Genomic DNA, 24,371 nt, shown 5'->3' on the forward strand with positions numbered 1-24,371 from the left:
CCGAAATGATTCAGTCCACTGGATATCGCAAACTTTTTAATAACAATAAGAGATAAAAACACAAGGTACGGCAATAAAAAGAGTCGTAAAACCTTCAGGGCTCCATCGGGCCCAAGATATTGGATCAAGTCTACATACGATCCCCATAATTGAAAATATTATCGTTTGTGATATTTTCGATGTACTTCCAATGCTATAGGAGGCCCAATTCAAACGTACTTTGTGATATCTAAATGATGTCAGTTGCCCGTAAATTTTGCGCGTACAAAAATAGTTCATTCATACATTAAATCATTCATTCATCAATTTTACTTATCAGTATTGGCGCGAGCGAGACGCACAAGGGACTTATCTCTACTATACCCACCAAATTTTATAGAATTCTAACGAAAAGAACTAAATAAAAATCGGCCAAAAAAATAAGCCGCCTATAGCCACACTCGTATACACCACGTCGACAATTTACGAGCAGCCATATTAGCGCCCCTTCATCTTTTATTACGTCGCGAGATCGTTATGAAAACGACGAACAGTATGGGATGTGATTTATTCGGCACGCTTAGATTTTTGGGAATCTAGTGTGGGCACAGATTTGTTGGGTTTTGCGGATTTTTTATTGATGTTTTTTGTCACAGGCAGAATATTCAGTGCATTGTCAATCTTTTCAGATTTATTTTATTTATTTAAGTTTAAAGGTTACATCTTAATCACAAGGTTAAGTGAACCAGTCGTTTTCAAAGGGCTTACGCCAAGTTGTGAAATGTTGAGTGACTCTAGTTCAATTAATTGAAATAAAATCAAAATTCCAATAACTCAAAAACGATATATATATGCCACTAGAAGAGATATGCTAATTACCGTCATTTCATTATACATCTTCTTGGTTAGCATATTTATTTACAAAAACAAATCTAATTGCATGCCTTAAGAAATAACAATGATATTATTTTACCAAATAATTATATACATTTTAAAACATGTATTGAGTACAATGGAATCAACATTTTTATTTTTTTTAGTAATGACATAAAAACGTGTGATAATTTAAATTAATTCACAAAAAGGTTAAAATGTTATTTTCACGTCAGCAGCTCGACCACGGGTAATTTGCTGCTTAAAAACAGTGAGCAAAACCGCATTTTGCTCACCGAGTGAGACAAAATAACATTCAAGTGACCTTTAGATTCGAATGTCATTTCAACGTGCGGGGCCTAATACAAGTTCGAAATATTTGGATTCTATTGTCTTTATCCCTTTCACGTCATTAGCAAAAAGAAAGAGACAAAAAAAGTACATACGTAATTCAACGGTATATTGACGGTTTATAATAGACGCCCGAAATAAGTCAGACCGCATCGTTACAAAACACCCTAAGAGTCTTCATTCGTAATAATTAATTAATGAAATAAAAGTTTAAAATTTAATAAATACTATAAATAAATAAATAATGAACTTAAACAAATTTACGGAATTGTTACGCAGTAAATAATTCTACTTAACTACTTTTAACGATTTTTACTATAGTTGACAAATAGTAGTATCCGCAATTCGGACTGGATCTTATAAAGTTTTTTTTTACAAAAAAAGTTGTCGTTTGAACTGTCAATTGATGTTCGTTAATTCATTATTTTCGTATTATTTTATTGAAATTTCTTTCGTTTTGTTTTATTGCGGTAATTAAAGTTAATTGTTAGAATACCTTCAGAAAATATGAGTGAAATAGTGATCCGTCCGTCTGGTTTTCATTTTTTCAGGTTGTATTTTTTGATGGCTGACTGACGTGAAAAATGTTGTGTACTACACGAGATCAAAGTTATTTACATCTCGTGCGCTTTTGAGTCCCTTACTACGCTCAAGATTCTATAATAGATTGACGAGCGTAGCGAGTTCGTTCGCTTGCACGGGACTCAAAACAAGCACTCGAAGAAATATCAAACTTTGCTCTCTTGTTGTAGAAAATAACTATTAATAAACAGACCGTATTACTCCTTGCAGGAATATTTCCAGAAACTGTATGACTAAAAATAATATTTTATTTAAATTAAACTAATGCTAAACTTATGCTAAATATATTACCTAGTGTAAGTTTTGCCTGCCAAGGGTGGCAGAACCTATCTACTGACATGACAAATTGTACCCTCTGTGTAATGTTCTAGCAAAATAAATGATTCCACTTCTGATTCATACTTTTACTATCGAATTCCGTCAAAAAATAGGGCGTATCAAAGTAACTTTAAGTATAGTTTAAAGTTGATCGCCACTTTTTAATTATATTTCAAAAGATACATTAAAAATTAATTATTAGTGAAATCGATAGAGTAGCAAAAACCGGTATTGTCATTTTTTTAAACTTTTTTTAGATTCCATATTCGGCGAAATAAATACATATTAATTTTGAAATTGATCAAAGTAACCCCAAATCAAAAGAGAGATCTCATGCAATACTTTACCATATAATTAATTACAGTTAACGATATCGTTAAAATTAATAACCTCTGGATACCATGGACACCCTATTTTTATTGAAGGGAAGTAGGTGGACGTCAAGTGTCATCGCTTTGGCGGGGAATTTAACAATTTGATACTGACAATTGACGGGTTCATAAGAAATTAGTTTTTTTTATGGATGTTACATTGGAAAAAGGTTTTAAACTTAGACTAAACCATTGCAGGTTAACAATAATTATTACCCAAATTAGAATTTCATCTTAAAAATTTGGCAAAACAAACCAACTCATTTGTGTTAGTGCTACATAAAATGTGATCGCCATCGATTACTGAATTAGACAATCGATTCTTGATCACCGATTAAAAATACGCACAAAAGCATTTTTTGTATATGAGGTACATTTTTTCAACGTATTTTACTGAACAATGTATAAAAAACATCCTGCAAATATTCAGAAAATTCGCGTTTGTAGGGGACAGTGGTTGAACAGGTAAATGAACAAATATAATTTAAAACTGACTTATTTTCCCTCGTTCAAAATAATTAGGAGATCTTATTTACTTTAAAAAAACTTACACCCGTTAGGAGAATCTCCTCCTTTTGAAATATTGAAGTAGGCCAGAAAAAGAAGGGACGTTGCCTAACAGTTGAACAGTGAAATCGGATAATAAAAAAAGAAGTAAACAAAACAAAAAACACATTATATAAATATGATAAATACAGCCGCTCTGTCTCCATCTCACCGTGACTTAGACAGGCCGAGTGCGCCTCGGCAGTTATTGGATTACTCGCTCGCATAATTGATTAAGAAATAATTAATATTATTGAATATGGAGAATAATTAAGATTTTCAAAGGATAATGTTCTAAGGGGAATTTATTTAAGAGACGTCACGTCAGAGAAATGTCACGTAACAAAGGATATAGGTAGGTAGGTAATATTATGTTGTTGAGTACTATCCTAATGAATAACCCGGGTTTTTGCGTGCAGGAATGATTTCATTGTAACTTTATTTATAATAAAATAGTTATTGTAACTTTATACTAAAATAGATATTGTAACTTTATTTATACTAAAATAGATATTGTAACTTTATTTATACTAAAATAGTTACCAAACTATGAATAATAAAAATAGGTAGTATGCTTAAAACGGGCTTAGAAATGTTCAAATCGTTTCTTTGTTTACAAATTTTACCTATTTTTTGGCTACTGTCAAACACACCCGCAAAAATCCGGGGTATGCTCTTTATAAGTCCTTATGTAGAAGCATGATTATATTTTAGCAATGAATTAGCCGAAAAACAAAAACAGGAAAAACAACATAAATTATATTCTTTTATAATTCCTTCCACTACTTGTTTTCATTTAGGCTAAAACACAGCATCTTTTTTTATTACCGCCTAATACAAAACAAAAGAAGTACAGCATATTTTTGGATTAACAACTTTTCCCTATTTTATATCAGCTGTAAATGTTAAGGCGTATCGCTTTTTGTAAAAGAAGTTAACGAATTGAGCTTAATTTTAAATATGTTATGTCGATTGTACATATTTTTATTATTGATTATAATATATACACAAATCCATTAAAGCTGCGTGTCGGTTTTTCACGAAATATAACATTTGTTACAATTTGGGTAACATTTTATTGTTCGCTATATTTTTTTGATAAAATTTTACCGGCGCCTAAGGGCATGACTTTGTATTATAAAAGCGTATGCCGTTACGGCTGATTTTTATTCCATATGATGAAATATACAACAAATTAAATGTTTATTTCTTATAATATTTCATATGATTGTTCTTTAAGAAAGTATATCAGTCATAAAAGTAGGTTTTCTAAATCGAAATTTATTGGATACTATAGTATTTTTTAAACTGCCAGCCACGTGAATTGTAAAACAGTACATACAGAAGACCTTAAATTAGTTTTAACTTAATTTATTTTGCTTTATTTTATTTATTACGATAGAAGTGCAAAAAGTAGGAAATTCGCAACGAGTGGTAATAGATTAAAACATGACCTATTCTATTTTAATTGTCAACATCGTTACGTAATGTGCTAATTATCGCACTAGTGCGGTAAAATAGCACCATAAAATGTCATAAACCATGTTTGCTGTACCTCAACCGAATAATTTATTGCACTTACAAACACGATAATTCGTAGTGCAATAAATTAAACAATACTCATTGTAAGAGCCATATATTTGAGTACACACGGTAATCTAGGAGATATTTAGCGCTCGTAAGCTTTAACTGCAGATGTTAACGGCATTGTTAAGCGTTCAAGACGTTACCGTTCTCCGAATGTTAGATATCATTATATTGTTCAACTTATTGCAATACGAATTATCGTGTTCGTAATTTACTTGTAATTTGACTTACGGCCCGATTCTAATAATAAGATACGATAACGATAAGTTCTGGTTGGCATATGAGTTTTCAGAACTTATGTACGAAATATCATTTGATATTTACCACTCGCTTTTCGGTGAAGGAAAACATCGTGAGGAAACCGGACTAATCCTAACAAGGCCTAGTTTACCCTCTGGGTTGGAAGGTCAGATGGCAGTCGCTTTCGTAAAAACTAGTGCCTACGCCAAATCTTGGGATTAGTTGTCAAGCGGACCCCAGGCTCCCATGAGCCGTGGCAAAATGCCGGGACAACGCGAGGAAGAAGAAGAGATATCGTTTTTATGTCCTATTAGTGACAGAAGCAGCTCGATTCGGGCAACCAATGTCACTTTGACGTTAGAAATGTCGTAAGATCTTTTTGAGATCACAGCGGAATCGAAATAAACACCAATTTTGACATCTCGTTTAGCTTTCGGTCTTTTAAAGATCTTTCCGAGATCTTAAATGTGTCCTAATTATTCTTCGAATCGGGCCGTTTATTTACTTGTGATTGTTAGTTATTAAGTTATTACACTTCATGTCCTAATGAAAGACGATAAATTAGTTACATGTTGTTTTAGTTTTCGATGTTCATTATTAAGTTTGCGCCGTGAGTAAAAATATTATGGATAACAAAATTATATATTTAATATTTCTTGTACTATCCCGATTTTTGTTAGGGTCCGCTTTTTGCTTGATTTTTGAAGTGAAAAATTCTTGTGAAATGAAGTGAAGTCTTGAAGTGAAATTAGGTGCGTTGGCCTTTTTTTAAATGGGAAAAAAACATGAAATTCAAGACACTGTTACCGTTACTGTAACCGACGCCTCTGTATGTAAGTAGGTACATATATTGTGTATGTACGTACATAGATACAAATACAAATACAAATACAAATATTTTTATTGAAAACAGTATAAGTACAGTGTTTAGCACTTAAAGACTAAGGATTAAGGATAATACATATGCATGTTGGCATTTTTCGAGATAGGATTCAAGTTTTCACTTCTGTCGGCACTCCTGGAGTGCCACTATTTCTTTTTCTACTGTTTAAAAGCAGTCAAGACAAAAAGGACAGACAAGAAGAAGGTTTATAAAAAATTATTGCATTTTATTATTTCTCATCTATGATGAAGATTGCTGTTGTTTTTTTTCATAATAAAATTTATTATTCAGTACTTATTATAGATTCTGAAACAATGGAATAATTGAAATGTAAAAAAGGTTATATCTTTAAATGTATCATGAAATATTCAAATGAAAAAAATGTTAATGTAATTTTAATTTTCTAACGAACAGTTTTCTTTGTCCCCAAGTGTAAGTCATCCAACTAAAACTAACAGCGACTAACGTAATCGTTAGTGACATTTAGAAGCGCAATAAAATCGTATGTAATTAAGGCTCGTAGCGATTACTGTGCTACGCCGTAGAGGGTGCTACGCTCGTAGCACTAATCGCTACGGAGATTAGCCCGGGATTGTTTTGTTGAATAATGAGGTTTTGTTGGGGTTTCTTTTTTCAAGTTTTTGTTTTGTGAATGAATCATGGAAGAAACAATTCAATTTTCTAATAGAATGTTTATTTTTCTGAGATGATTTAATTTATGCTTGATTAAAAAAAATGCCGTTGCAAATAATTTGTTATAAAATGTAAGAGAATTTTCTACAGCATGTTTTTAGCCTTCTAATTCTGCAACGGATTCTGCTAAGCTTTTTAAGTATTTTTTTATAAAAAAATTAAATACGAATATGTGTATTAATTAATTACGTATTTTTATTATATCACTATTTTATTAATATGAAATATTTTTCTTCAAAATATAAATTTAATTATTACTATATACATTTTTCAATGTTAATAATCCTCTATCCCACATCGTAAGACGTAAATTTAAAAACACCAGTAAAAAAAAAAATTCTAGTCAACTTCAAAAGTAATTAAAACTAAACTAAAAATTAAAACTAAGTTCCAACAAAATCAGCGTCCCATTTTTCCTACGCCATCTAAACGGCCATAATTATGTAACCCTGCTGCTGGCGTAGCACTAATTGCAACGCGTAGACCCGCTACGGCAAAGAGCGTAGGTTAATTGCTACGCTTTCTGCGGTCCTAGTACTCTCAGCTTAGCTTGACGGAAACTCGCTTGCCTTTTTATTTTTTTATAAATAAATAAAAATTTAATATTTTTTTACAATAAGCATATTTTTACAAATTAAAAAGTTTTACATACCTAGAGACTTTTACTTATTTTTTTTAAAGATTGTAACTTAACCGTACTTACCGCGCACTTAACTAAAACTAACTTAAAATTCACTACTCACCGATGATCACTATAAAACCATAAATCGAACATTATATATCATTATCCTCACTAAAGTTATATGTCCGATTCAAGCACTCACTGTGAAGCGATCCATCGCGAGTGATTCGTCCGTCATAAGGGAGGCATGACGCACAGGCACGCGCGCCGCGGCCAACCGCCGACTGCTTTGAGCGGTGAGTGTTGCTAGTCGTGGAAAATTACTACCATTTTCTACTATTGACAAAAAAAAACAAAAACCATAGTAGTCCATAGTAGTTTTTTTGGGATTGCAAAATTTTTTTAAATACATTTATTTATTTATTTATAGGTAACAATCCTCGATTATTTTTGTTCTAAGAAAACCTCAAAAAAATATTAAATTTTATTTTATGAACTTTACTTACCTATATTATTTTTTAGTAGAATAATCCAAAAAAAATTTTTTAGTAATAGATGTGATACAAAATCTCAGAAATGCCGGGAAATTTTTCCCCCACAACGGGGTGGAAGCTTGGTACGCATGCGCGCGGCCCCACCCTTCCCGGGGCGAGCCTAGACCTATTTGATATTTTTAAACTTTCACGGACAAGTGTAGTACAAATAAAATTCGCAACACACGTTGATTTCACAAAGCGACGCAATAAAGTAAGATATAAGTGAATTTTGTGAAAAAAGTTGAGCGCGATTCAATTTCGCTCGCTGCACGCGAGTGCTAAGATTCGACTTGTATTTTGAATCATATGAACATAACGCTGTAGCCTGAAATAGGGAGGTGACATTCCGAGCAATATAGAATAGAATAGAATATTTTTTATTCGTAAACACAAACAAGACACATTTTATTACAATATGTGTTTTGTTTATACGGTTTTCATATTTTTTTTACACAACTAGAGTCAGACGGTGCACGGGTTATTTTAAACGTCACACTTATATGAAATTATACAATACAATACAATAAAAATACTCTTTATTGCACACCTCAATACAGAAACAGTACAAATAATACAACACATAAAGTAGAGGTAAACAACAGGCGGTCTTATCGCTAAAAAGCTATCTCTTCCAGACAACCATTATGACGTTTACTTGACACTTGCACCGTGTGGCCTATCAAAATCGCTGCCAACTTATCTTGGTTTGATTCTTATATTGTGTGACGTTTTATGGTCGGAATTCACGCACATTTTTACGCAAATTGACTAAGTCCCACGGTAAGCCAAAGGCTTGTGTTGTGGGTACTCAGACAACGATATATATAATATACAAATACTTAAATAGAAAAGATCATAATTATCTCGATCGTCGATCTTTCATTCCATAACATTATTTAGAACAACTGATTAGTACAGTACTAAGTTTAATATTAGATTCCAAGCTACAATTGGATTCTCAAATATAGTATTTTTTTTTAAGTGTTCGTATATTTGTCTATTCATTAAATATTACCTAGTTGCTACAAAATTCAATAGTAATAGCTATTTTATGTGTAATAAAGATTTAGATTTTAAGAATATAAAGATAAAGATAGTTTATTATTCAAGTAGGCATATTACAATGCGCTTATGAACGTCAGATAAAGCTACACCGGCTCTAACGCTACACCTCTGACCCGAGAAGATTTAAATTCCCCCTCAATTGGAGGAGGGTATCCCAATATGGACCGGCAAGAAACTCGACACACTTCTCAAAACATTACATCTTATAATGAACATGCATTAAATAAGAAAACAAAATATAATTAAGATAAAATTATTTTCTTTTCTTTTTTTTTATAGGACATTACACAAATCGACTAAGTCCCACAATAAGCTCAATAAGGCTTGCGTTGAGGGTAATTAGACAACGATATATATATATTTATAAATACTTAAATACATAGAAAACACCCATGACTCAGGAATAAATATCCATGCTCATCACACGAATAAATGCCCTTACCAGGATTTGAACCCGGGACCATCAGCTTCGTAGGCAGGGTCATTACCCACTAGGCCAAACCGGTCGTCAAAATTAAATATATATATTTAATATATTTTTATAAAATTGATTTTAGGCTCTAAGATTCAAGGCCACAAACTTATTGTACGTTCGTTATAGCCACGTGTGTCACGTGGACGGCTTAATACGGCCAACACAAAATCATACCGGGAATATTAATTAGTATTCGACGTAACCGTACTTATTGGAAACTTTAGCATACTAATAGCTGGCTTACGGCCTGATTCGAATGAAAGTCAAATATTAGGTCTAGATACGATATGGAAAATTCAATCGGGCCGTTATTTAGTTGTGGAAATCCAGATTTTAATATGGTTATACCTTTACCTATATAGATCGTATTCACGATGGCGCGAGCCTTGACTAGTATTGTTATTTTAATAAAGGATAGATTTGATAAATTTGCGCGTCATCGCGGATGACACGAACTATACAAATAATTAATAGAATCAGGCATTACTTTGCGGAAATCCATGCTTATTAAAGAAAGAAATATTACTACATAACGCTGTCGCTGTGTTCAGTTGTCGGGCGTCAGACCGTCAACATCTCCAGCATCTCCTGAGGATGCCTCGTAGAGAGGCGAAACACGTGTCGAGTTTTGTACTTTTGGTGGTGAGATGTTATATTTATTTGCGTATTCTTTTTTGCGGAGGGAGGGTAACATTAATTGCATGGAAAAATACGCGAGTAAGTATAACGGGTTAGCACTGATTGACTAGCACGTCATTTTATCGCGGATTAGCACAGTAATATTTCTCTCTTTAATACGAACTATACAGACAAGATTAAATGACGACAGTTGTATAAATAAAATAAAAAAAAACCTAGTAGTCATTTTTTTTCTTTGTATAAGTATAATGGTTAAAAAAACATACAATTCTTTTTTCTATCAGGCTTAAATAATTTCCCCGTTAAAGATAAAGGTAAGGGATATGAGTTCAACAGCTCAACACGGTGTTTATTTAGTTAGCAGCAATAATTTACGGGGTAAATATGTAGGTCATACTGAGCAACTTTTACTATCGGACCAACCCCGAAATCGCGAAAACAAAATTGTCTATTTCATACATTTTGGCTCTCTGACCTTGACATTTTGTATGAGAGAGTAAATTTTTTTTGCGATATCGAGGTTGGTTCAATAGTAATAATTGCTCAGTATGACCTATATATTTACCCTGTATATTATTGCATATGACTAAATAAACAACCTTTATAAATAGAATACCGGGTCAAACTCATAACTATGTTCACGTCTTTCCTGTAGACATACCCAAAAGATATAGATGATAATTTTCTTATTCAAACCATATCCACTTGAATAGGTACTCCTGTTATTTGGATAAGTAAACTAAATCATTACCTACACGCCCAATTATTATTGTATGTACCATCGTATCTTCGTATCAGATCTGTGCCAATCGATTTGTGGATTTGTTTCTAAAACCCGACTAACATTGCCACGAGTAGAATACGTTTTATTGGACATTTCCAAAAGGCGTGAGTTTTTATGTCAAAAAGTCTTATTTCAATCTTAAAACCGATAAAATCTTCGAGCAACGCCGGGAAGGGAGACGACATTCGTACTATTTGCCCTCTGCCGAAGCATAGGTACAACTTTACCTATGGCGGTGCATGTTGTGACTCGTCCATACACAAAAAGAGATCGAGGTGTCCAATATTTTTCTTTGACGTGTGTCATTTTCTATGTATTTGTATCGACATTACAGATTGGATTTTGTATGTGGTGAGTGAGAAGTGCGACTGTGTGCACGTTTCCCCCCGCAAAAAATGGCAGAACGATTTGTACGGTGAGATATCGCTTGGGATCCTCCCGTCCGACGTGTCGAAAGCCGGTGTTGCTCGAAGGATAAAATGTATTTCAAACCACTTTTTATGTAAACTTTTGTACCCACAAAACTCTGGTTCATATTTCCTATCAAGCACCTAAAAATATAAGTTAAACAAACATTATTTATATCAACCGATGACAAAATAACTAATGTGTATGATTATCATGTCCTCTTAGGAAATAAAATACGGCACAAAAACAGGCAGAAAAAGATTCCTCCTCCAGTCGCACGTTGAACCGTCATAAATAATGCTTTTTACCGGCTACCTGCGTTTCGGTATAGGCAGGATAAATCAAACCTGTATAAAAAGGTATGCGGTCTTACGAACAGCTATGCTTTGACGTAAATACTGGAAATATAATGGTGAACTTGACCTTAAGTGATATCGTGAAATATGCCTAAGTACTTTGCTCCAATATTCGAAATATAATTTTGGTTTTATAATTGTTATATTGTGATAGGAATGTTGATATATATGCCGATTTAAAGTACAGCCACTAGCGGCTACTATGGGGCTCAAATTTTGTTACGTTTTTTCCTATGTAGTCTGCCGTTTTCGCACTTATGAAATACTTATTTACGTTACAAGTGTAGAAAATAGGACATTCGCAACGAGTGGTGATAAATCACAACACGACCGAAGGGAGTGTTTTAAATCGACACGAGTTGCGAATTACCTATTCGCACTTATATTGTACAACGTTTTACATTACATATGGCTCTTTAAAGTTTCGACATATGCACGGAATGTGCTCATTCCCACACGCGTGCGGGAAACTAGCACCATATGTACCTACTCTAAATATGTTTATGCGGTATGCGGTAAGAGCGTGTGACTTGCAATCCAGAGATCGCGGGTTCAAACCCCGACTCGTACCAATGAATGTTTCGGATCTTATGTACAGTCAACCAATTTGATTCCTAGGCCACTATAGAACCATGCCATAATGACTTCTACGCCAGTGCTTATTGAGTGATGCGTGTTAAGTATCTAGTAGTTAAAGCGACAAGGTTCTATAGTGGCCTAGGATTCTAATTGGTTGACTATACGAAACATCATTTGATATTTACCACCAGCTTTTCGGTGAAGGAAAATATTACCCTCTTGGTTGGAAGGTCAGATGGCAGTCGCTTTCGTAAAATCTAGTGCCTACGCCAATTCTTGGTATTAGTTGCCAAGCGGACCTCAGGCTCCTAAAAGCCGTGTCAAAATTGTATACTTCAATTATCTTTCAGCGTAAGCGTCATTCTAGATCTGCGTTTTAATATCACTTCACTATAATTAATCATCGTCTACAAGATAATATTCTCAATGGTATCATCATTAGCATCTAAACAATAGAGTAGACAAATATTGTAACAATTTACGGCCCCTTAAGCATGTTGGTAACTCCGCTTAAAAAGCTGTAGGGCCTGAATTTGCCCGGTAAGGTCATCAATATGTGAATTTATCACGAATATTTTATTCCTGAGTTACAGATATTTTCTCTCTATTTAAGTACACTATATAGGTACAAATACAGTAACGTATGGATGTCAATGCTGGCCTCTCACAAAAAAGATTATACACAAACTGCGAATGCTCCAGAGAGCAACTAATAGATCGCATAAGAAGCTCAGAAATAAGAAGAATTACGAAAATAACGGATATAGTCCATACAGTATGTCAACTCAAATGGAGATGGGCAGGACACATTGCTAGAGCAAACGATGGAAGTTGGAGCGAACGCATCATACAATGGTATCCAAGAGACGCCAGAAAGAGAAGCACAAGAAACAGTGGCCAGCAGAAGACGCGCTGGAAAGACGACATAATAAAACTGACAGGCAAAACATGGCAAAGAACAGCTAGAAACCGACACAAATGACGTGGTATGGAGGAGGCCTTTACCCAAAACTGGGCGTCCAAACGAACATAGCATGGATTAACGAAACAATTACCTACTAAAAATAAAATATGTCTATAGATAGTATAAATTAACGAAGGTAGAAACTGTAAAACGTTTGGAATAAAGAGCTTTATTATTATTATTTATGTACTCGTAGGTACAATTGAACATATCCCAATGCACACTGACTAACGCTCACATAGTTACTCCTTGTTTTGCCCCAATGCTCAAATCGACCTTATTTCCCAATGGCAAAAACTGTCCATGTATACCGAGCATTAGGCACAAATATGAGTGATGGAAGCCCAACCACTGCCCACTTCTCGCCATGCATTGAAGCTTTCAGTTTCTGAAGTTAAATCTGTGCGCATATAACAAAGGCTGTGACGTTTGACAAGCCCTCTCTGACCCTGACCCAATGTCGTCGGCAGCTCGGTTTGTGGTCAGCTGCCTCTGTGACGTTTTACATTTGTGTTAACTTTAAGGGCGCTTTACAATGTAAGTGTTTAATTATATTTCTTTACAAGAAATGTTTGCATAATAGTAAGAAAATATTTTGTTACTACTTATACAAACAGCCAGTCAAGTCAGTTTGTTTAACTCGCGCACCGAGTGTTCCGTACTAACTTTCAATAGTAAGAATGCTAAGCATAAATAGGTAATAAATTAGCATTACACTATTTACTCAAATTTTCCGTGCAAGCTAGATTACTATGCATTCATATTTTAACCATTACCCAAAAAACCTTCGTAAGAAAATTATGGTTTCAAATCTTAAAAAAAGTCACCCCTGCATTCCAAAGTCAGCTCGATTTACGATACCATTATTTGTGCCATTTTCAACCAAAAAGGTACCCTTATTGTCGGTTGTGATACACGCTATTTCTATATAGATTCAATTTGAAATCAACCTTATCGACGACCGACAACATAATACCTTTTGGTTCAAAACGTCACATTTCAATCCTAATAAGTAATAACAACCAAATTACGCGCGTCCAAACTAAATTACTCGAATATTGCATCACAAACATATTAAATCGGCTATGTGCAATAAAATTTCAATTACCTATGCAAAGCGCGTTTCCAATCTATATATTGTAGCATTATGTGCCTGTTTTACGTAATACCTGATCATTATGTGATTACATACTGTATTGGTGGCAATACAGTGTGTCCTTAGTCTGTGGGGGCCTTATGATAAAGATAGTTTATTATTCAAGTAGGCATATACAATGCGCTTATGAACGTCAAATAAAGCTACACCGGCTTTAGAGCCGGGTTAGCCCTACACCTCTGACCCGAGAAGATTTAAATCCCCCCTCAATTGGAGGAGGGTATCCCAATATGGACCGGCAAGAAACTCGGCGGGACACATCTTTTCAAAACATTACATCTTATAATTGACATGCATTAAATAAGAAAATATGGAGTGGCGAGCATGGCAGTGGCCCGGGACCTTGCGCTAGCGACAAAGGTTTTTAAAAAATTCAAACAAGTTATTTCCAATAATCGACAACAAAAAGAAGTATACTGCATTAATCATTGGCACTGTTCGTCAATTTGTTTGAAAATATTCGGCAATGATGACATTTGTTAAAAGTCAGAATCTTATTAGTGTCATAAATAAAAAAGATAATCAAATAGTTCTAAGAAGGTTTCCCACGTCAGGAGCTACTAACACACAGGCTGCTCCAAAGTAAAAAAACGTAATTTGTTAATTTCTTCGTAACAGGTACACCGGTTGTTATGATACTTTGTATACTTGTTCTAAATACCCTAATGCATAATTGTGTACATTTCGGCTTTGCCCAACAGCTAGGGACACACTGTATATGCAACACTATACTCCTAGTGTTAGGTAAATGTCCGAAAGTTATTAGGAGCGATTCAATATTACCACTGCACCAAAATCATTAAACACGAGAGTATATTGGACAATAACCTAGTATCACACCGCTGGCAATAAACATACATTATTGCTTAACTGTGAAATTGCCACATACACAATCAATGGACTGATTAGATCAAATTTGAATAAAATCAAATAGTTGCTGAGCTCAGGGATTAGGTATTTTATATAAGTAAATACGAGTGTTTTTAAATTTTCTGCATAACAATTCGAGAAAATAATATTTATGCATAAAAAATATATTATTGTGAAGGTAATTAATAATAAAAACATTTATTTCAGACCAGGTTGATCCATATAGGGTTAGTTACAGAGTATCTTAATAACTATGTTAGTTAGTTAGCTAATTAAACGTACCTTACACTTAACAGTTATTCCAAATACACTAAGAGCTAGATTCACTAAAGTCCAATTTGTGAAAAAATTCTGATATTTTCGACGGCAAATGTATGAAGATTGTATGGGTAAAATCCAGGGGGTAGTGGGCGTAATGACACCAGTTTTCAGCCTGGCAATATCAAGCTTCTTGAAGCCTAAGAACATCCCTGCAAGGATCAGAAGTCAGACTGCGGTCTAATACCCTGGTGTAGCTGTCAAAATAGAAGAAACATGACGTCAAGGCCAAGGAATTGCTTAATATTTATGTTTTTTCATTGTTGAATGTTACTTTGAAAGTAAAACTTATGTATCGACATGTAATATTTTGTTTTACGGGGGTGGCAAAGCGTATTGCTAAAACAGCCAGGTTAAATAAATGAAAAAAATTATTTAATTTTCTGCATATTTTAATTGTGCACAATAGAAGATTTAGTTATAAAACTCACATCAATAATTCAATCTCTAATCATAAATTAAGCCCGGAAATTTCAGCCCCATAATGAAACAGAAACAAACCAATAATCCTCGGCCGAACGAATAAATTAACAATACCCATAAAAGAGCCGTTCCATACATCGAGTTAATAAATCCAAAAAACGCTCAAAGAGCACCACAATGGCGTAAAAGTGCGCGTTAAATCAATTCAGCGATGTAAAACGATGTGTAACATGGAACATGGAGTTGTCTCCATCTACCCCCTACCACTGCCTCGAGAGGGAGGGAGCCAGTGGGAGTCGCCCACGTTCATGCATGAAGCTGTTATGCCAATTGTTTTAATTGTTATAGCTTTATGATCTCCTGGTATCGTCCAGTTGAAAAACATGTTTGTATTTCTAATTACGGTGTTGATACGGTTTGATCAGCCAAATTTTTGTTGCTGATTTTTTTTCTCGACAGATTTCGGTAACGTTTTGTGGGGTATCGTTCTCTATTCTGTACAGTATAAGCGCAATTTCGTTATATGTCCTAAAAAATCCTATTTACGCTATGTCCTAAGGCTAAAACATCCGCGTAATAACTCAACGAAAAATGACATAAATACACTTACTTCGGGACAATTTTTGATTACGTTTTTATTCGGCCCAGAATAAGGAGCTCTTTAAACCAACCAATTGTTTTCTAGTGTAAACAAAAAAATGACATGTAAACAAGAACGGCCCTAATACGAAATTAATTTAAATTTACAAAACTATACAAAATACTGTAAATTTTAGCTGTCAAAACAACGGTTAAAGTCCGATGAAAGATAAACAAACTGAACCCTAAGAGAACGTCAATATTAGTGATATAATAGTGCCTCTGGCAACAATGAACCCCGCGAACTCTGGCTTCGAAGTCAAACAATTCGACTACTATATACCTATAAGTAAGTCTATGGGCCAACTATTGGTATATGATATGATATGATATGATATGATATAGTATTGTGGGACAATCTTATACAAATCGACGTAGCCCCAAACTAAGCTCAATGATTTTTGTATTGTGAGTACTAAACGTCGATATATATTATATATAATAGATAGATATAGATAAATACTTACTAAATATACAGAAAACATCCATAACTCAGGAACAAATATCTTTGATGAACACACAAATAAATGTTGTTACCAGGATTTGAACCCAGGACCTCCCGCTTAATAGCCAGGGTCACTACCGACTGGGTTAAGGGGTCGTTAAGTACCTATGGATTTTCTATTTACACGGTAGGACCATTTTCTATTTACACGGTAAGACCATTTTCTATTTGCACGGTAGGACTATTTTGTGAGTAAGGTTGCCAGAGCTCAACGAGGGGCGGGAGGGGGTTAGGGTCGGCAACGGGCATGTAACTCCTATGGAGTTGCAGGCGTACATAGACGACGGATACAGCTTACCATCAGGCGGGCCGTATGCTTGTTTGCCACCGACGTAGTATAAAAAAAAACTATTTACTCAGTAGGACCATTTTCTATTTACACGGTAAGACCATTTTCTATTTACACAGTAGGACCATTTTCTATTTGCGTGGTAGGACTATTTTCTATTTACACAGTAGGACCATTTTCCATTTACACAGTAGGACCATTTTCTATTTGCGTGGTAGGACTATTTTCTATTTACACAGTAGGACCATTTTCTATTTGCGTGGTAGGACTATTTTCTATTTACACAGTAGGACCATTTTCTATTTGCGTGGTAGGACTATTTTCTATTTACACAGTAGGACCATTTTCTATTTGCGTGGTAGGACTATTTTCTATTTACACAGTAGGACCATTTTCTATTTGCGTGGTAGGACTATTTTCTATTTACACAGTAGGACCATTTTCTATTTGCGTGGTAGGACTATTTTCTATTTACACAGTAGGACCATTTTCCATTTACACAGTAGGACCATTTTCTATTTGCGTGGTAGGACTATTTTCTATTTACACAGTAGGACCATTTTCCATTTACACAGTAGGACCATTTTCTATTTGCGTGGTAGGACTATTTTCTATTTACACAGTAGGACCATTTTCTATTTGCGTGGTAGGACTATTTTCTATTTACACAGTAGGACCATTTTCTATTTGCATGGTAGGACCATTTTCTATTTACACGGTAGGACCAATTTCTTGTAAGTATATTTCCACTGCAACAGTTTCTCTCGCGTTTATCAGGCCGATTTGAGTTTTGGTTATTCCAATCAAATTAAAATCTCTTTCCAATATGATGCTGATTCGATAATGATCCGATACTGATCCGATACAGTGTCAAAAGTGACGTTTTTGGTTGAAGGTTGACATAATGCGCAATTCAGCAGGGTTTTTGATTTTGATTTTTGATTTTGATCTAAAGCAGATTGGAATGATGTCAGATCCATGTCAGATCAATATCACAATATATTGTTGGAATTAGTCCGTATATAAACCACGTGAGTCCGGATAAACAGTTAGTTGGCAGTAATCTAATTTTAGTCCTCTGGCCCATTTTTTGACGCTTAAACCGGTTTATTCGGTTTGATTTTCGACCTTAATTCAAACAAGGTAAAAGTCCTCGATCGTGTAATGATTGTGTTATTGAAAGAAGGAAATCAAATGTAAAAATGTCATATTTTCACCGCAATAAAAAAATTCATAAGTATAGGGACCGTGCGCGTTGGAGGGTCTGCCATCTTGTAGTCTGAATCGGAACCATAAACAGGCACATTTACACGTCAAGTGTTTTCTTGTGCATAGTAGGTTCTGCCATCTTGTGGGCTACATCGGAACAAAAAACATCACATTTACGCTTCGCGCCAAAAATCTGACGCCTCCTGTGCTGCCGCCTACAGTTCATGCACGCTCCCTATTCCACAATCTATTCAATTTCTTCAACTTCAACATTTATTCAGCAAATAGGCCACAAGGACACTTTACATACTCGTACACGCAAAAAAAAAGCACATCAACAATTGTAAAATAAAATTCATATTATTATTATCTCTTTATTCTTCTTTTTTTATGTTACGAGATTTTTTACAATATGGATATAAAATCAATATAAAAACATAAAAAACGCATATAAACACATTGTATAAAACCTAACATAGGGTGCCGTCAGCAGCGGCCCAAGCTGGCGGTGGTCAGGGCCGCAGAGAAAGGAACCGCCGGCGCTAAGAGTTCCGAATTCAAAAACAGAACTGCTTCTTGGTCTCAGGAGGCTAACGGCCATATTCGAACAATACTTCTAAGCCTCACTTGCACCATCCCACTAACCCGGGATTAACCGGTTAATCCGTTAACCCAGTGTCAAATTGTACTGGTAACCATGGTAATTCCAGGTTTAACCGGTTAACCCCGGGCTAGTGGGAAGTCACTGCAGTACGATAACAATTTGTCAGTGTCAAATGACATTTCTTCAACCAACATCGTCACTTTTGATACTGACAGATCGGTATAGTACCGCAGTGTTGTCTTAGAGGCATTGTTCGAATTGGGAAATGTCATAAAGCAATTTTGTTTCTAAGATATCAAAATTCGGCTTCTGTTTGGTCCGGTTCTGTTCGATATTTTAATGCCAGCCATTCGGCGATTTGTGGCAGAATTTTAAATTCTCGTTTACCTGACGTGATCATAAAGAGGTTTACGATGTTTGGCCCGAGCAGAACGCTCGGAAAAGTTTATTATAGTTCTACTTCAAGTTTGAAGTGGGGAAAAATTCTTAAGAGAACGTGAGTACGTACAGAAATATTGTTTCTCCGATATTTCTGATCGGAAATAAAAATAACCGTTACCTACTTGGTTCATTAGCAAACCCCGTAGAATCAGGGTTGGCAAGACTATCTAGTATAGAACCCTAATTTTATCGGTAGTATCATCATATCATATCATTTTATTTTCATAATAGGATTTTATAATCATTTTATGACGTCAAATAGTAACATTTACTAAAAAAATAAGTTATCTATTTACACTATACACATACTAATTAACTCCAACGGTTAAGGTCTTCTAGATAATCTGAGATTTTGTAATATCCCTTTTTTACACAACTTCCATTTGATGACTGCCTTAAACTGATTTAATGGCAAAATTTGAAAATCTAAAGGAATTTTATTGTAAAAACGAACACATTGGCCAATGAATGATTTACTTATTTTATGAAGTCTAGTTATAGTAGGTACAAGTTTGTTTTTGTTTCTAGTATTTCTGTTATGTATGTCGCAATATTTCTTAAACTCGTGTTTGTTTTTCTGCACATATAATAAATTTTCATAAATGTATTGCGACGCAAATGTCAAAATGCCTGATTCTCCAAATTTGTCTCTTAGGGAAACCCTATTTCTCAAATTATAAATAGCTCTTACTGCTCACTTTTGCAATATAAAGACACAATTAGCATCTGCAGCATGCCCCCATAAAAGGATGCCATATGACATTAGGCAGTGGAAATAGCTAAAGTAGAACAATCGACCCAGTAGTGCCCAACTTCGCTCAAGTAAAATATTAATATTATAATATTACCAAGATATAGATTTCCATTGTACTCACAATATATAGAGCTCCGTAAAAATAATTTTAAAGAAAAAAGTAATCTAAAATTTCCCGGAACCAAAGAACATATAACTTTTATGAATTTCTGAAAACAGACTTAAATAGACCGGGAAATGGACCGTGATTACCTTTTGTATTGCTTTTGAGCTCCCGATAATCAAGCTCCATATCCCTATCGATTTAAGGGCCTCCCCGCGGTATTCATCGATTCTTGACTAGTTTTGAGTCGTTACTCCAACATTTTGTACTATAGATAGAATTATAAGATATATATCGTTATCTTTATTATATATATCGTTGTTTAAGTACCCTCAACACAAGCCTTATTAAGCTTACTGTGGGACTTAGTCAATTTGTGTAAGAATGTCCTATTATATACTATACTACTACTACCGATAGCCATTTGTCATAAATGGATTTTGAAAGAAATTAACACTTTTTTTTAACATAGTGTAAAAAAACACTTTTCGTTACTCGATTGCTGCAAAGGAATCTACATGTACGAAACCTACACATTTGGGTTCATCTTTGACGTTTTTAGAAACTAGTTAGCAAGCTAATTTTAATTTTAATCTAAATAACACAAAAGTAATGGCCAGTAAACCAGTTTTTTGGCCTAAAATTTTTCAAATTTGATGCCAAATATCTCAGTGACTCGAATTGGTTGATGTAAATATGGGATAGCCATGCTAATACGTGGATGAAGCTGCGGGCAAAAGCTACCACAAAAAAAATGACATATATCTAAGGGCGGGCCTTACGGACTATAAGAATGGGGCCAGTACAGCGGTGTCACGCACACGTATTCAAGCCGATCGTGCAGTCTAACGCCACAACACAATTGGTTGATGAGGTCGCATCACGCACGCGATAGGTCGCAACTAGTTGCGTAAGACTGCACAATTGGCTCGAATTTATGAGTGACACCGCTGAACTAGCACCATTCTAATATCCGTAAGATATAAATATATGTCCCATCCTAAGATATATGTCAATTCCACAAAATAATTGCAAAAATTGTTACCGGACTGCAGCCCCGCGTGTCGTGCTGAAAATTCCCAATAACTTTTATTCAAAAGTAAATCGATCGCTTTATTAAAATTCAGGCGCTCCGGGTCGTTTGCAAAAACGGGCCCTTTGTTTTCAGTTATCATTTTTCGCGCTCGTAATTTTTCATTTAAATTTCAAATTTCTCGATTGATTCGGAGAATAATGTTTTTCGGGGAAATAAAACGGGGGCAGGTGTTTGGAGATGTTTACGCTTTTAAGTTTTCGTTTACAAAATGAGAAAAAAGGTGGTTTATAAATTGTACTATAAAATTGTGGTGACGACGAAATGATTTCGAAAAAGGATTCAGCAATATGTTCTTTTTAGGGTTCCGTACCTCAAAAGGAAAAAAACGGAACCCTATAAGGATCACTTTATTGTCCATCTGTCCGTCCGTCTGTTTGTCTGTCTGTCAAAACCTTTTTATCTCGGGAACGCGTAAAGGTATCATATTGAAATTAAAACCATATACTGTCCCTTGAAGCTGTAAAAAATCAAACTTCTAAGTTAATGTAAAAAAAAAGCGGCCATTTATTCCGCAAAAACGTTTATTTCGACACTCTCAAGGCAATCAAAATCTATAAGGCACTTCCTTTTGAGCTAGAACTATGAAATATCAGTTCCCTTTTTTAATACATTACCCAATTGCTAGAACTTATATCTATTGATAAGAATTTAAATTGAACTATCGATGCAGTAGTAAGCACCTGAATGTTATTTGAGAATTTGGATTTATTTGAGTCTCAGAATTATTTTAAGACTCAGAATTAGACCTTCCTTAGAAAATAATTTTGCAAGCAATATATTACCATTACTTTGTCGTAACTCAAAACGTCACAACTGTCACAACTGTACCCCTAGTGTAACTTTGATCGACATCATAACGTGACGAGCGCGTTTGCGTTAAGTGTCATTTTGTATAGGATTTTGAGTTTCCAAAACGTCCCGCTTGGCGCGCTCTTTCGAAATTCAATACAAAATGAGACTAAACGCAAACGCGTACGTCACGTTTGGAAATCGAATTTATTTACACTAGGGGTACTGATCACGATGCACGGCACACATTACTTTTCGAAAATAATTCATAAATTAATGACGTACCAGCGCGTAATTAAGACTAAAACCTTTCAAATCGTAATATAGCACTAAAACCTACGTATAATTTAAATTTGCGGTTATATTAAAATCTTAGTGTTTCTTAATCACGTAAAGCTTTTTCAATATTTTAAAATGTTGTGTTATGCTATGCTACAAACTATGTAAATTCTCTAAACAACGCCCGTATAAAAGCTGACTATCCATCGTTTCCAGTGCATTGAGCAAGTCAACGGTCGAGTCCAGTGACTGCGTCGAGTCACTGCCCTTAGCGCAATTAGCTCGACACGTTCGCGTTCGACAAATAATTGGCTAAGTTATATCTTAGTATACTGAGAGATAATAATAAAAGGTAGTTAAAAATGAGTATTCTACTGCGGCGGTATCATGGTCGCATTTTTATCACTTGTCATGTCATGCGCACTTTCGCACTTAAATATATATAAACTAGTTATAACGTGACAAGCATGATGACAGATGATAAAAAAATTACCATTTTAGCCCTACAGCAATCGAAAATATCACATATCTCACATTAATCCAAATTGGTTTTTAAATTCACTTTGATAAAACAATTTTTATGTCGTTCTGCGGCGGCGGTATTAAGATCGCATTTTTGTCACTTGTCATGTTATGTGTCACTTTCGCACTTATAACCTTGTTAGAACGTGACAGGCGTGAGAAAAAACCCATCATCTAAGCTCTACCTGTTGCGTATTTGACTTTAGAATGAACCAAAAGATATAATTTAAAAAATACTTATCAAATCTATACCTGTAACGTAAACAAATATTAAATCAATATTTAATAAATACACTTACAAAATTACTGAATTAGTTTACAATAGTTTATTTTTCTTAGAGTTTACAACAAATAAAGCAATACAGATATTTTATTCAACCGCTTGAGTTTTTCCTCTCATTCGTACTCTAATGTCAATATCACATTTTACCAAAACCGCGGCAAAACTATCTGTCACTTGTCAAACACTTAAAAAAATAAAACTAAAAGATCGTTCGAGATATTATTAACATCTAACATATTTTTTTACCATATTTTTGTTACTAAAATTATTTGCTCTCATTTTAAAACGACTGGGTACATAGAAAGGAAATATGAAATATGCAGTGGAAATGAGAGCGTTGAGAAGTGTAAGTGGTGTAAAATGACAAGATAGAATTAGGAACAGTGTGATAAGGGAAAAGTGTGGACTGAACGAAGATGTAGTGACAAAAATTGAGAAAGGTATGTTGAGATGGTTTGGACACGTGGAAAGAATGAGTGAAAGAAGGTTAACAAAGAGAGTGTATAAGGGAGAAGTAGAAGAGGGAGCTGGAAGGGGTAGACCTCGGCGGACTTTCTCTGATCAAATCGGGGAAATCCTGAAGAAAGGCCAGGTCAAGAGCACCCTTAACCGACGAGCGTGTATGAGGAATGTCATAAAAGTGAAGGAAGCGAAAGAGTTATGTCAGGATCGTAGCAAGTGAAAATCCGTGGTCTCTGCCTACCCCTCCGGGAAATAGGCGTGATTATATGTATGTATGTATGTAGGTACATAGAGTGTGTTACCTAAATTCTATGCAAGAGGTATAGTTTTGATAACACGTATTTAATATATTTTTTGTACTTTCGGTTTTTTCGAAATTCAAATACCAGTAGAGCTAAGATAGTCTCTTTATCATTTGTCACCACGCCTGTCACGTTCTAACAAGTATTTAAGTGCGTAAGTGACCGGAATAGTGACAAGCGATAAAAATGCAACCAAGCTGCCACTGCAGGATGACATATATATAATTTTTTTTTTATCAAAGTTAAAATTCATGTATTGGCGCGAGGAGAGAGAAAATGTAAGTTAAAATTGACCTCTTCTAACATCTATGCCAGGAGTACGTTGAACAACCAACCAACTCCTCATCATCAAAATGTACCGTGTATGAATACCCGCTCAATAATTACTTACTGCACAATCGATAAAGCCGGGCACGACAGCGGAAATCGAATCGAGCACCCGTCCCGAGCCGAGGGATTGGAAAACGTGCCACGGT

At 34.8% G+C, this 24,371-nt stretch overlaps 1 protein-coding gene across 11 annotated transcripts in view; it reads right to left on the reverse strand.

Moving 5' to 3' along the window:
• LOC133521066 (disintegrin and metalloproteinase domain-containing protein 11) overlaps positions 1–24,371 on the reverse strand; it is an 813,047-nt gene that overhangs the window by 612,138 nt on the left and 176,538 nt on the right. Inside the window, exon 1 of one of the 11 annotated variants that reach the window (XM_061855807.1) lies at positions 7,167–7,413. The exons of the other annotated variants lie outside the window; for them this stretch is intronic. The gene's annotated coding sequence lies outside the window, so the exon portion shown is untranslated. Of the gene's footprint in view, positions 1–7,166; positions 7,414–24,371 lie in introns of those variants that run through there. 11 annotated transcript variants of the gene reach the window in all.

This window comes from Cydia pomonella, chromosome 9 (genome assembly GCF_033807575.1).
Source record: "Cydia pomonella isolate Wapato2018A chromosome 9, ilCydPomo1, whole genome shotgun sequence".
Lineage (NCBI taxonomy): Eukaryota > Metazoa > Arthropoda > Insecta > Lepidoptera > Tortricidae > Cydia > Cydia pomonella.